At 41.0% G+C, this 13884-nt stretch overlaps 1 pseudogene across 1 annotated transcript in view; it reads right to left on the bottom strand.

Annotated features, from left to right (window-relative positions):
• The window catches only part of LOC308512413 (centriole and centriolar satellite protein OFD1-like), a 96332-nt pseudogene that overhangs the window by 18211 nt on the left and 64237 nt on the right, over positions 1-13884 (bottom strand). Inside the window, exons 8-14 of the transcript in view lie at positions 13738-13831; positions 12649-12838; positions 11093-11223; positions 10471-10566; positions 5434-5558; positions 3858-3970; positions 2751-2864 (exon numbers count right to left, since the gene is read on the bottom strand). The product of the transcript in view is annotated as a centriole and centriolar satellite protein OFD1-like (transcript). The remainder of the gene's footprint in view (positions 1-2750; positions 2865-3857; positions 3971-5433; positions 5559-10470; positions 10567-11092; positions 11224-12648; positions 12839-13737; positions 13832-13884) is intronic.

Here is a 13884-nt window from a genome sequence, read left to right as displayed (position 1 = left end):
GATGAATACAGACCCTAAAATCTTCAACATAATTTTAGCAAATGAGATCCAGCAATACATTAAAAAGACCATACATCATGACCAAATGGCATTTATTCTAGGAATGCAAGGCTGGTACAATATCCACAAATCAATAAATGTGATATATCACATTAACAGACTGTAACACTCAAAAATCACATGATCATTTCAATCAATGCAGAAAAAGCATGACAAAATCCAACACCCTTTTTTGATAAAAACTTTCAGTAAAGTAGAAATAGATCATACCTCAACATATTAAAAAGCCATATATTACAAACCTACAGCCAATATCATACTCAATGGCTAAAAACTAAAACCATTTTCCCTAAGAATAGGAAGCCAGGGATGCAACATAACAGGATATAAAATTAACACCCAGTAAACTATGGCATTTTTATATACCAATATTGAACGCTCAGAAAGAGAAATAAAAGAACAATCCCAATTAGCACTGCAACAACAACAACAAATTGAGACTTATGAATAAACTTAACCAAAGTGGTAAAATACCTATACTCAGAAAACCATAGCACATTGAAAAAAGAGGTAGAAGAAGATATAAACCAGAGGAAGAATATACCATGTTCATAGATTGGCAGAAATAAATATCATCAAAATGTCCATACTACCCAAAGCAATCTTTAGGTTCAATGCATACCTATTAAAATACCAATGGCATATTTCACAGACTTAGAAAAATACTCTAAAAATTATACCAAAAAAGACCTCAAAAGCTGCAGCAAGCTTGAGAAAGAGAAAAGTTGGAGGAATAACAATACTAGATATCAAGTTATACTAGAAAGCCACTGTAATCAAAATAGCCTGGTACTGGTACAAGTATCGCATACAGAGCAATGGAACAGAACTAAGAACCCAGAAATTGACCCACACCACTATACTAAACTAGTATTTGACAAAGGAGGCAAGAGCATACAATGGAGCAGAGGCAGTCTCTTCAAGAAATGGTGTTGGGATAATTAGACAGATATATGCAAAAACATGAAATAAGACCAACTTACACCATACACAAAATAAACTCAAAATGGATAAAAGACTTAAATTTAAGTTGGGAAACCATAAAAATCCTAGAAGAAATCACGGGCACCAAAATCTCAGCCATCTTACACAGCAACATGTTTATGGATACAATGCCTAGGGCAAAGGAAACTAAGAAGAAAATAGAAAAATGGGGCTACATCAAAATAAAAAGCAGCTGCACAGCAAAAGAAACCATCAAGAAAATAACAAGAGCCCTGACTGGTTTGGCTCAGTGGATAGAGCGTTGACATGTGGACTGAAGGGTCCTAGGTTCGATTCTGGTCAAGGGCATGTACCTTGGTTACAGGCACATCCCCAGTGCGGGGTGTGCAGGAGGCAGCTGATCGGTGTTTCTCTCTCATCGATGTTTCTAACTCTCTATCCCTCTCCCTTCCTCTCTGTAAAAAATCAATAAAAGTATTTTTTTAAAAAGAAAATAACAAGAGAGTCTCCTGCATGGGAGAACATATTTGCCAATGATACATCCAATAAGGAGTCAGTTTCCAAAATATATTGAGAACTCATACAATTTAACAAAAACAAGGTAAACAGTCCAATTAAAAAATGGGCAAAGGACATAAATAGACACTTCTCCAAAGAGGACATACAGAAAGCCAAGAGACATATGAAAAAATTCTCAGAGTAACTAATCATCTGGGAAATGCAAATCAAAACAACAATAAGGTACCAGCTCACACCTGTCAGAGTGGCTATCATCAAGAAATCAAATGACAGCTGTTGGCGAGGATGTGGAGAAAAGTACACTGCTGGTGGGAATGCAGACTGGTGTAGCTACTGTGGAAAACAGTATAGTTTCCTCAAAAAATTCAAAATGGAACTCCCATTTGACCCAGTGATCCCACTTCTAGAAATATATTCTAAGAAACCAAATGCACTCATTAGAAAGAATAATTGCACCCCTATGTTCACAGCAGCACAATTTACAGTAGCTGAGATTTGGAATGAGCCTTAAGTGCTCATCAGCAGATGAGTAGATAAAAAAAAAACTATAGTACACTTACACAATGGAATACTGTGTGGCAGTAAAAAAGAAAGAACTCTTACCATTTGCAACAGCATGGATGGACCTGGAGAACATTATGCTAAGTGAAGTAAGCCAGTCAAAGAAAGATAAGTATCACATGATCTCCCTCATGTGTAGAATCTAATGAACAAAATAAACTGATGAACAAAAATAGACCCAGAGACATAAAAGCATGGAACAGACTGTGAAACCTCAGAGGGAAGTCAGGGGAGGGGAGGTGGGTAGGAAGAGCTCAATCATTGAACTTGTATGCATATATGCATAATGAGTGAACACAAATAATGGGATGGTGAGGGCCTGTGTGTGTGTGTGGGAGGGGGGGGCGGGCGTGTGCCAGGAGCAGGCTGGAAGAGGTCAATGGGGGAAAGAAGGGGACTTCTGTAATAGTTTCAACAATAAAGATTTTTTTTTAAAAAAGCCACTGTTGGGGAAGATTAATGAGAAGCAACTCCTTTAATTTTCTCCTCTTTACATGTTCAAATTTATTTCAGAAATGTATTAACAATGGCAATACTCAACTCTAAGACTTTGAATAATTTATGCTTATAAAGGTCCTCCCTCAATAAATGAAATAACTCACTAGGAACAGGCTGGCATTTAGTAGCTATCATACTATCTGTAGTTACAACCAAGGAAAACTTACTTGGGTAATGAGAGGAGATAGGTCTGGCAGGAGGAGCACCCAAGGCAGTTCCCAAGGGAGGCATGTCACCAGCAGGATGGAGGCCATTCACTTCAAACTGTATCGGCATGTCTGCTGCATCTATAATAGGTACAAATGAGTGTCCCAGGAGTCCTTAACAACAGCAAAAGAAGGCAGGGCAGTATGGGGGTAACTTTGGCTGCGCTCAAGTCTCAGCCAAAGCAACCAAGCCAGATCTTTTCCTACAGAATTAATCCTAAGACTTTCAGCATACCACTTGACAATCTATTTGCTTCTCAAAGTGTTATTACACTTAAAAGAATTAGATTTGTTTCCAAAACTAGATTTATAACCCAACAGGAAAGTGACAGAATTCACCTGACTTGCTGATCATTATATGAACTCCATTTAGATAGTAAAGCCTTAACAAAATTGTTAAAAAGTTAGTTGCAAAGAATTTACCAATTTTACTAAGCTCTTTCATTTAACTGTTCAAAGTAGAGTACTTTCAGATTTGACAATGAAGCTCACAATGCAAAACTACAGATTATATGCAAATATAAAGATTTCCTAGGCTAGAGAGAACCTGAGAGCTGACTGATTCTATATCCTAATTTTATACATAAGCAGTATTCTCCCAGAGAACAATCTAAGGCAGAGCCAGAGCCAGGCCTCCAGTTTTCAGATAAGGAAGCTAATATACTTTCACCTCCATTCATTCACTAAGAATGAGGTTTCTACATCTGATGCAGTCATCTGAATCTGTATAACTTAAATAACTTAGCATCTTCATATTCCATAAAAAGAAAAAAAATTAAAAATCAGGTATTTTAATCTGAGGCAATCCCAAACTTGGTAAATTAAGTTAAGGGTTCACTTGTGAGCTTAGCTCCAACTTTGAAATTATTGGTTATCTTGAAAATTAAAAAAAGTAACACTCAAATAGACCCATCAAAATCTGTGATATAAAAAAGGTAATATATCTGTATCCATGTTTTTATCACAAAATACAAATGTTGTAATTTTTAAGGCCTTTGACTTAACAATGGATATATTTCACCAAGACTTAGCTTTCTACATTTTCAACTGTTAAAAACTGGTACTTACATTTAAACTTACGTTCAAAAGATGATCCAAATTCCTCATTATCCTCAAAAGATAGTTCATCCACATTTGAAAATTCATGTCTGTCTTGAACTCCAGTTTGTCTTTGATAAAGACTGGGTTGAAAGAATAAAATTCATGAGTGTGAAGTTGTAATAAGGTAAAACCAAGAGCACAGGGCTAAGAAAAGCCTTTGTGACTCTGGAAAAGGCTCTAGAGCAGTGGTTCTCAACCTTCCTAATGCCGCGACCCTTTAATACAGTTCCTCATGTTGTGGTGACCCCCAACCATAAAATTATTTTCGTTGCTACTTCATAACTGTAATTTTGCTACTGTTGAGAATCGTCATGTAAATATCTGATATGCAGGATGTATTTTCATTGTTACAAATTGAACATAATTAAAGCATAGTGATTAATCACAAAAACAATATGTAATTATATATATGTTTTCCGATGGTCTTAGGCGACCCCTGTGAAAGGGTCATTTGACCCCCAAGGGGTCTCGACCCACAGGTTGAGAACCGCTGCTCTAGAGAATGAACTGTGCTCTGTGAAAATGAAAGCTGTCCTGCACTGGGCACGCTCCATGCAACTGGCATCATTCCAAGTAATCAAGACATTAGCTTGGGCACTCTGCAGAACCACCTTACACTGTGAGGCAGGTATTATATTGCTGACAAGAAATAATGTGGCACTCTCAATGCTTTTATATTTTCAAGAACCACAAAACGTTTTTGAAAAGAACAAATTCTGCACAGCATCAGTATGAGTCAGCTGAAGATGCAAAACTACAAGCCCCATGTGCATCCAAGTGCCCTAACTCCCACATGGGTGTGCTGTTTCTCCTCTTGGCTTTATCATGAGAAAGCAATATAAATAAATGCACATTACACGCATTAGGACCATGATGGACACATGTGGCAGTTTTCAACTCTGTACACTGGGAGTGAATCAAAATATGCAGACAGATGTCCAGCCTGGAGCCCAGAACTAAGGAGTCAGAGTGCCGTCCATATGGATCAAGCACAGACAGGAGTCTCCTATGCGCCTCAATCCCAGCCTGGGTGACCCGCCACCCAACTTCTACATACGCCATTCTACTTCAGCAATCAGACCCTACAACCCACTACCAATTCAGTATTTATCTCAATAGACAAATTAGACTTTTGTTTGGACTAAATGCCCAAATATTTTTTAACTGACTTATTTTTTTTGAAGGACTTTAAAATTAAAATGTGTGAAACTACTTCAAGTTTAAAAATAAACTGAATTTGCTTCTGTAGATTTTGTATGTTGCTTTTTTATTTCTATAAACCAAGTCTATTCATAGAACTATGAAAATGCTTACTGCTACCATAGTGCACTGTGTACACATCAGGTTTAGCAAACAAGGAAAAATTAATTATTTGCTAAAAGGAATTTTCCCCAAATAATTCAGATGATTCTTGAAGATTACACATCATCTTACAATCTGATTCTACACTCCACATGGTCTTGAGCGTCACTTTAAAACAACGCAAAGTCAGGGCCATTCAGCTAACCAGACTTGGCTGGGCCAATCAGAATGTGGAACTTACTTGGCTTTCTGCTCCAGAAGGCTTGAGAGTGAATGGATGGAAAGGCTGTGCCTAGATTCAGTTGCTGAAGGCGGGAGCATTCTTTCAGGACAAGGACTGGGAAAAGCAAAGGACTGGGATTGGTCCAGACCTAAAGGGCAAAAGGTATCAGGACAAGAGTATTACAAATTACACAGTGAAAACAGCAACATGGTTCCCAAGGAGTTTAATTTGAAAAGAAATTCTATTATCCTTGCAAATAGTTGAGTATGACGTATAACTGACCCACATTATTAAGGATTCAGTATTAATAATAAAACTAATCAGCAGTAAGGGAAAAGCCATTGATTACCATTCTCTGAACACGTCTGCATGTCAAGCAAAATGCTGAACTTGCTCTAACCCGTTGCCTCCCACAATGTTATGTCACAGGGGAGAAGTCTCTGGTAAGCAGGCAACCATAGGTGCAGTGAGGATGAAGCTACTCAGGCTAAAGATTTCCCAGGTACAGCAAGCATAGACTTCTCCTCCTTCTTGCTCTCTACAGCTCACTCACTCGTACTCAGATAAAAGGACCATGAAAGTCCTGAAACCCTTTCTGCAGAAGCTTACCTAAATGAGTGGAGGCAGACTCTTAGATGCTAGTGGGCTTCTAGCAACAGAATACCGAAGAAAGCTTTTTCTAAGCAATCAATCTCTTGCTCTAGCTCTTTCATTCTTGCCTTGGTGTGATTACAAACTAAAGATCAGAAATGTGGGAGCAAACAACTGTGCTTGTATTTGGATGATTTATGATCCTTGGTGTAACTGTCTCTCCCATCAGCTTTTCCTGTTTGAGATGATTTTTTTTTTCAAGAAATCCCTGCTTGTTTCACCAGTAGGAGACACCATAAATCTGCTGGCAGAATGATGAAACAGAGATGGCTTTGGCTGGGGGCTAAATGAAAATAATGTGACCAATGAGCAGGAAAAAAAATTCAAATATGCTTGATATTTTTTTTTAAATGAAGAGAGAGGTATTAATAAGAACAAATATGCACACTAAACAATTTCTGAAGCCAATTCTTATTTATTAGCATTTTTTGAGAGCTTTATGTACCAGTTATAACTTCACAGACCTTGTTTTTAGGCCTTTTTTTTAGTCCTCATTTAAAGATGTATTTTCCATTGAAGAGTGAAAGGGAAGAGTAGAGGAATAGGGAGAGAGAAGAGAAACACTGATGTGAGAGACACCTCAACTTGGCCTCCCACATGCACCCCCAACCAAAGATGGTGAGAAAACCCACAACTGAGGTATATGTGGTTGACAGGAATGGAACCCACCATCTTTTGGTCTGCAAGCCATCGCTCTAACCACTGAACAAAATTAGCCAGAGCTAGGCCTTCCTTCTTAATGCATGATATTATCTCACAACCCACGATCCACAATCATATTCATAAATTTGGTAACAAAGCCTAAGCAGACCTGAATTCACTGTTGATAAACTTTACCTGAACTGATGCAAATCCATTCATTACCTTTATTTATTCTACCCAGCATGGATAGTCACATATTTGACTGCAAACATGGTTCACTAAAGGATGCTGCCCCAGAACTCCCAGGGCTATGGCAAAACCACTATAGGGCCCAATCTATCTATGCTAATATAAGTTTATGTGGTTGTTAAGCCCTCACGCCGCAATGCCCTCATGCCCATCACATCCATCATCAGGAGGCTGCGTGCACAGGTGGGCGCAGACTTGATGCTGTGTGCACGGAGGTGGGGCCTGGCAGCTAGCTCCACATGGCGTGGCCTGGGGTGCCGCAGTCTTTTTGCATCAAGGGTTCAGGAATTTGGAGAAGGGGCTGACACATAAATGGATACACTGGACAAGAAGTATAAATTTGGAAGGCATGGGGGAAAGCCAGGCGGAAACCAGCTCTCTAGTGGAGTGGCTTGCCGAATTTCTGGACCCATGGCTTTTTATTTACACATTTTGCCCTTTAGCAAAATAAACACACATATCAAAGGTCAGGTTTGATAAACAGGAAAAAATTATCAGGTTAGAGGAACTGCTTTTGGCCTTTCCTCTAGCAGCAGGTAATAATTTGCAGATTTTCAGCCCTGCTGAATATCGAAGCCCATCAGCCTTCTGGTGAATTTCTCGCATTTATTATGACCTGCTGGTCTTAGCTTCTAGCACTGGGGGTCCCGAGGCTTTACATGCCTGCAGGCAGGGACCCTACTCCAGCCTACCTCTTTGGGGCAATTCATCCAAGAGCCTACATCTTTGGGGCGATCTATCGTGGGGCTCCAGAACTGAGAGGGCACAGGCCAGGCTGGGGGGCCCCTTCCGCCTGACTGCAGGAATTTTGTGCACCAGGCCTCTAGTCGATAATAAAAACATAATGTGCTAATTAGACCGGACAGCCGAATGACCTTCCAGACATCCTTCTGGACAACCTTCCAGACAAAGCCACAGCTGCGAGGTCCGAGGCGAGCCACCGAAGGTGAGTGCACAAATTTCATGCATCAGGCCTCTAGTTTTCAGATAAGGATATGAGGACCTGCAGCCACAACAAGACTAACAACTCTGCTCCTCCCACATTACACCTGGGGAGCTAAGGCTAGGTCATACAGGTAGGGAGGTGTACAGATGCTGGGACTCCCTAAGCAAAACCTGAACATGCATAGCCAGTCTTGTGGCCGCTACTCTCCAGCAATGCCTCCAGGGCAATGCATGTGTTTGAAAAGGTTCCATCCTCAAACTATTCATCTTTCGAGATCACTGTGATTTCAGCTGTGGGCAGTTTAGCAAATAGGCTTGAGAGAAAATAAGGAACAGGGAAGGAGTCGAGATAAAAATGAAACTAGCGTGGAAGATGGGAAAAGGAACTGAGGAGGAGTGAGTACAAATAGGAACTGAGGAAGGCTCCAGGCCAGGAAATGTGGAAACCAGTTCAACTGCTAACACACAGAAACTTTCTTTTTGAGCTTTGTATCTCAGCTTCAGTACACCTGTTATGAAGAAGAGGCAGGCAGTATGCATCCTCAGGGCAAACATGCAGTAACATGATAGCAGTAATCCTTCTGAGTATCTGATGTGTTGCAGGCACTCAACTGAGAGCCATCTCATTTTGCCTTCTTCACCATGGCAAAGTAGATATTCATATCCCCATTGCAAATGAGGAAACTGAGGTCCAACTGTAGCTGGAGAAATCACTGGGTCAAATTTTTCCGACTTTAGTGGTAGTGGGTGGCTCTTGCAGTATCTTTAGAAAAAGACTTTTCTAAGACTCCCATGGGAGAATGAATGTATTTTATTGGTGTGTAATTATATTTTCTGGTCTGCAGGGTTCAATGTCCCTTAGCCTAGTCCTGAAAAGAGTGCAGACGGGGCTCCAGCAGAATCAAAGAGTAGGGCCAGTATCCAGAGTGTCCATTCCATGGTGGAGCAGGGCATGATTTAGTGTCAGGCTACATTTAGTACATCAGTACACTGTGTGAAGTCTACATGGCTGTGGGTCACAGGATGAGTAGAGGGAGGTAAGAACACCATAAGCTGGGAATCTGAGGTGAGCAGCGAGAGAGAGGGGCTTCTTTGTTCAGGAGCTTAAAAATTAAATATTCCTGTACTTGCGGTGGCATGCCTATTTCTGGCTACTGACTTATTCCCTGGTGTGACTGACTAACAGATAAGCAACATCCCACGTCATGCAGACCTCACTGGGCATGGGTCCATTGTCTAGTGCCTTCCCACAGTGATCTTTAGGTAATAAACTTGGAGACTATTAACTGCAATTCCCTGGCAAAGCTGTATAAATGGCATGTCTCTATTACCTAATCTTCCTTTTACTCCTTCCCTGTTAATAACCAGGTTATTATAATGGTTATCGCAAAGAAGTTAAATGTGTCCAACCAAGGTTAATCAGTAACTTCAAAATTGAGGTGCAAAAACATAAACACTGTATATAATCAATGTGATATATACTAACCTCTATCTAAAGCAACTGAATGACAGGTCCACCAGTCACTCTGACATGTACTCATACCAGGGGGCAGACACTCAACGCAGGAGCTGCCCCCTGGTGGTGAGTGCGCTCCCACAGGGGGAGTGCCGCTCTGCTGACTGACCTGTTCCTGGAGGCCCACCAGCCAGCAGCAGTAGCCACTCACTCCCTCAGTAGTCCTGCAGGTCCAATCTCTAGAGAACAGGCCAGGCACCAACAGACCAGTACCACTAGCACAGGGCCACTAGCCTCCTGAAAGTTGGCCTCAGGCACCGCAGCTGCTTCCCCTCCCTAGACACTCTGCAAGGAAGAAATCTTGACAATCCCTGCGAACGTCAGGGACAGATCTGGATCCTGGGCAGGCAAGGGCATCCCACCACCTGCCCAAAGGGCAGATTGCGTTCTCCCCCCACCGCCCCTCCATCCCATACCCTTTGGGACAGGCGCCAGATGCAGGCAAGCGCCACTGCAGCAGACGAGCTTCTCCTGATCAGGACTGACTGGGCGTGAGCCTGCAGCAGGTGCAGCAGGATCAGGATGAGCGAGAGTGGTAGGCAGTAGCAGCAGGTGGCGCTGGACTGCCAGTTTCAGCACAATCCCCACAGGCCACACTGAGGGACCCCACCCATGCACAAATTCATGCACCAGGCCTCTAGAGTGACATAAGTCACCCTGCTTCTCACATATTTTACTCATCTCTCAAGGAACACGTAAAAACCCTGAAGGGTCAGATTGATCTTATTATCAAGGTAACAAATATAAAAGAAAAACCAAGGTCCATGAATTTGGGAACCTCTGTGCCATTACACCTTTCTTATTTGGGGTACAAGGCTCTTCCAAGCCAAAGGAACCTATAAAAGCAAGTCACGTTAGCTGATGACTGACTGGTTGGTATTCCTGAAATGGACAGAGTTTTTACTTCTAAGATGACATATTTCTATGGCTTTTCCCCTACTATGAGAATTACTGAAACTTCAGTAGTGATCATTACATTTCCATATATACTGGAAGTTTTACACATACACATTTGTAAGTTAAAAATCTCTCTAACCTGTCTCAATCTGCTTCAGTTGCAATTTTAAATCAGCCACCTGCATAGTTAACCTCCTTACAGAAGCATCATAATTTAATATCCGGGCCTTCAGCTTTGCAGAATGCTCAGTCTGAAAAGATTTAAAGAAGGGAAGAAATCAATGTAAAAGAAATCCCAGTTCACTTCAAAAGGAACAAGTCTTTTATAGGGCTTATTCTCTTTTCCATTTTGCCCATTCTGAGCAGCTTCATGCCTGTGGTCCACAGGTCCCTAGAAAACAATAGAGCACACAAACAAGTTTGCCACCTCCATTTGCACTCATCTCTAAGAACAGTTCTATAAGGTAGGAGGCAGACACCAGAGTGTCAACAATTCTAAGTCACAGGGCAAGAATCAAGAGACATTACTAGAGGGCACAACCGAGACTGGGACAATTTCTGTTTATGAGTGCGCTTTCCTTGGGATTTTATTACTGTTATAAATATAGTTATATCATCACCCAAGAATTTCTCAGGTGAGAAGGTTACCTTAGAATAGTGGGGGATAATTTTTGATGTTAAAACCAATCTGATTTACACTGGTGTGACACACACCAAGCTTACATGTGTACACAGTGGATCAGACTAACACCCGACCAAATAAAGATCAGTACTCACTTCACTTTGCAGCTGTCTCTGCAGAGCCTCCTTGTGAGTTTCAAACTTCTTATGCCTTAACACGAAAGCAGCTCCTGCTTCCTTCAACTGTTTCTGCAAATTTACCAGTTCAGGAGGTGGTTGAGCTATAACTAAGAAGGTAAAAAAGCCTGGTGATTATCAACAGTAAGTTTTCCCATCTCACTTAGCAAAAGCAGCTAAAGATATTTTAAATTGTTCTTTCTTTTCTTTGTACACATGTAGTTAATACCATATTAATTCTATGGAATGGACTAAGAGCACAAATTTCAGAAGAGTTTAATGCATGCAGAGGCAAACTTCACTACTCTTTTCTAATGCAAATGAAAGAAATTCTTTCAAATCCTTTAACTAACCTGAAAGCCCACCTCTTTCCTCTATCACACACAGGAGGCATAAAAGGAGTTCTCCATCAAAACCTGTTAAGTACCCCTAGGTCTAATCTGATCTGTGCACCAGTCAGCAACACTCAGGGTTCAAGCAGACATCAGATGGAGTTCCACCATTTCAGTCACTGAAGAACCACTAAAGGGTGATTCATGTAGGTTAGCCACTAAGGGTGGTATTGTTCTCTGGCCTAGTAATCGGGCCATGCTGTTAACTCCGTGGGCCCAAAGTAGGAGTGGGGAAACTTTCTTCTGCCAAGGGCCATTGGGATATTTATTTTTAGTTAGTTATTTATTTTTAAATATATTTTATTGATTTTTTACAGAGGGGAAGGGAGAGAGATAGAGAGCCAGAAACATCGATGAGAGAGAAACATCGATCAGCTGCCTCCTGCACATCCCCCATTGGGGATATGCCCGCAACCCAGGCACATGCCCTTGACCGGAATCGAACCTGGGACCCTTCAGTCTGCAGGCCGACGCTCCATCCACTGAGCCAAACCGGTTTTGACATGGATATTTATAACATCATTTGCAGGTCATACAAAATTATCAACTTAATTAGCCTCCTATATTTGGTCAAACATTTAATTAACTCACCCCTAATGCCTTGGCAGGGCCAGATCAAAAGATTTTATGGGTCTTCTATAGCCTGTGGGCAGGACAGTCTCCACACTTGGCCTAAACCATCAGGGAGGGAAGAATTCCCAGAATTGGGAGAGAAAGATCTGGCACAGGCACAGAGCAATGGTGAGAGGTCATCCTGTAAGCACTGGATCTTGCCTTGCTGAGAGGCACAGGGCCAGCCCACAGCCAATATATACAGTGGGGGTGAGGATGCAATGGTGGAGAGGGAATAATAACCTCAACCTCACTCTCATTCCTCCTTCTCAATGGCCAAATCTGAGCAGCAGAAAGTGAGGGGAGATTTGTACAACCCAGAAGGCAGATTTGTAGTTTAAAGATACTTCTTAGTGACACTAATAATATACTATAGTAATAGCAAGCAAAAAAGGAAGTAACTTCAAATTGAGAATCTTAATTTTACAAAAATTTTCCTGATTGAAGCCTTCCTTACAGATACAAAGCATAGTGTCATAATATTAAGCTAATATGAATTACAAAGACATGCAAATCAGGAAAAAGACATACGGTTAAAAAGATGCAAGTTTTCATTTCTGCTCTCTTCCAGTTGTTGTTTAAGTAATTTATTTTGAGCCTGAAGCTCTAATTTCTCTTCTTTTAGAAGCGAATAGCCACTCATCTCTTTCATCTCTTCATTCAGCAGGTGGTTTTGCTTGGTTATTGCCAAGAACTGGGCCTTGAGAGATTCGAGTTCAAGCTGGAATTGAAAAAAAACTTGCATTTGAACAGTTACTGCAGTACTTCTTATGCAAAAACTGGCAGGCTGCTATAAACTGGGTGTCATAGTAAGTAAGGTCACTGGACAGAGGACTCATTCTCTGCAGTAAGAAGAACCTGATTCCAACATGGAAGCTCATCTTTTCCCTAGAAGGGGCGGGGGAAGTTCATCCAACCTTATACTTATGCAGAACCCTGGCCTACAAAGCAAGTGCTTCAGATTAAGTTTGTTGCCCATTTTCCAGATACAACTAAGGTCCCAATAGCAATCACAGACTGCAGCAATGTTTATAAAAATGAAAAGCTGAGCTATCACAAACATGCTGTGGTGCTTTCCTTTTTTTATACATTTCATGTTTACATACAAAAGTCTACAATGTTCTCAAATAAATAGATCATTACAGCTGCAAAAATACATTTTATGTGCAGGATATATCCAGGTACATCAAGTTCCAGCTCTGTCCTTCAGAGAGCACACGTGATGAACAGCAAGAAAATAAATGGCATGTGAAAAACACATCTCATTCTGTTTTATCCTGTAAGATCCCAATGTAATGACAGGAATGTTCACCTTCTGCTGATGGGAAGGAAGGAGAGGCTAAGGCAGAAACTAAAAGCACTGGCCACCTGCTATGGGCTAGGCACATAGGTCAGCTCACCACGGAACCTCAACCACCCCAATGATTAAGGAACTTGTTCCAGGCAACAAGCAGGAAGGACTAAAAGGAAGAACTACTAAATTAACTTAAGTTGGGCCTTCTTAGTCATAAAATAAACAGTCTAAACACATCAAGCTAAATAATGTATGGCTGAAACTAAAATTTCATCTACTGCCTTGAAGTTTTATCGACTTCAAAAAACAATAGGCTTAGCAATTACCTCAAGTTCTTTCACACGAGTTGCAGAATGATTGCATTCTTCTTCCTGTTTGAATTGGTAGCCATGGACTGCTCTTGCAAAAGAATAGGTTTTACTGAAAGAGAAAGCCAACCAATTAAAGATGTTTTTCTAGTGAATAAAAACTCA

Source organism: Myotis nattereri (genome assembly GCF_964212035.1).
Source record: "Myotis nattereri genome assembly, chromosome: Y".
Taxonomy (NCBI): domain Eukaryota; kingdom Metazoa; phylum Chordata; class Mammalia; order Chiroptera; family Vespertilionidae; genus Myotis; species Myotis nattereri.
This window is presented reverse-complemented; position numbering and strand designations above follow the sequence as displayed.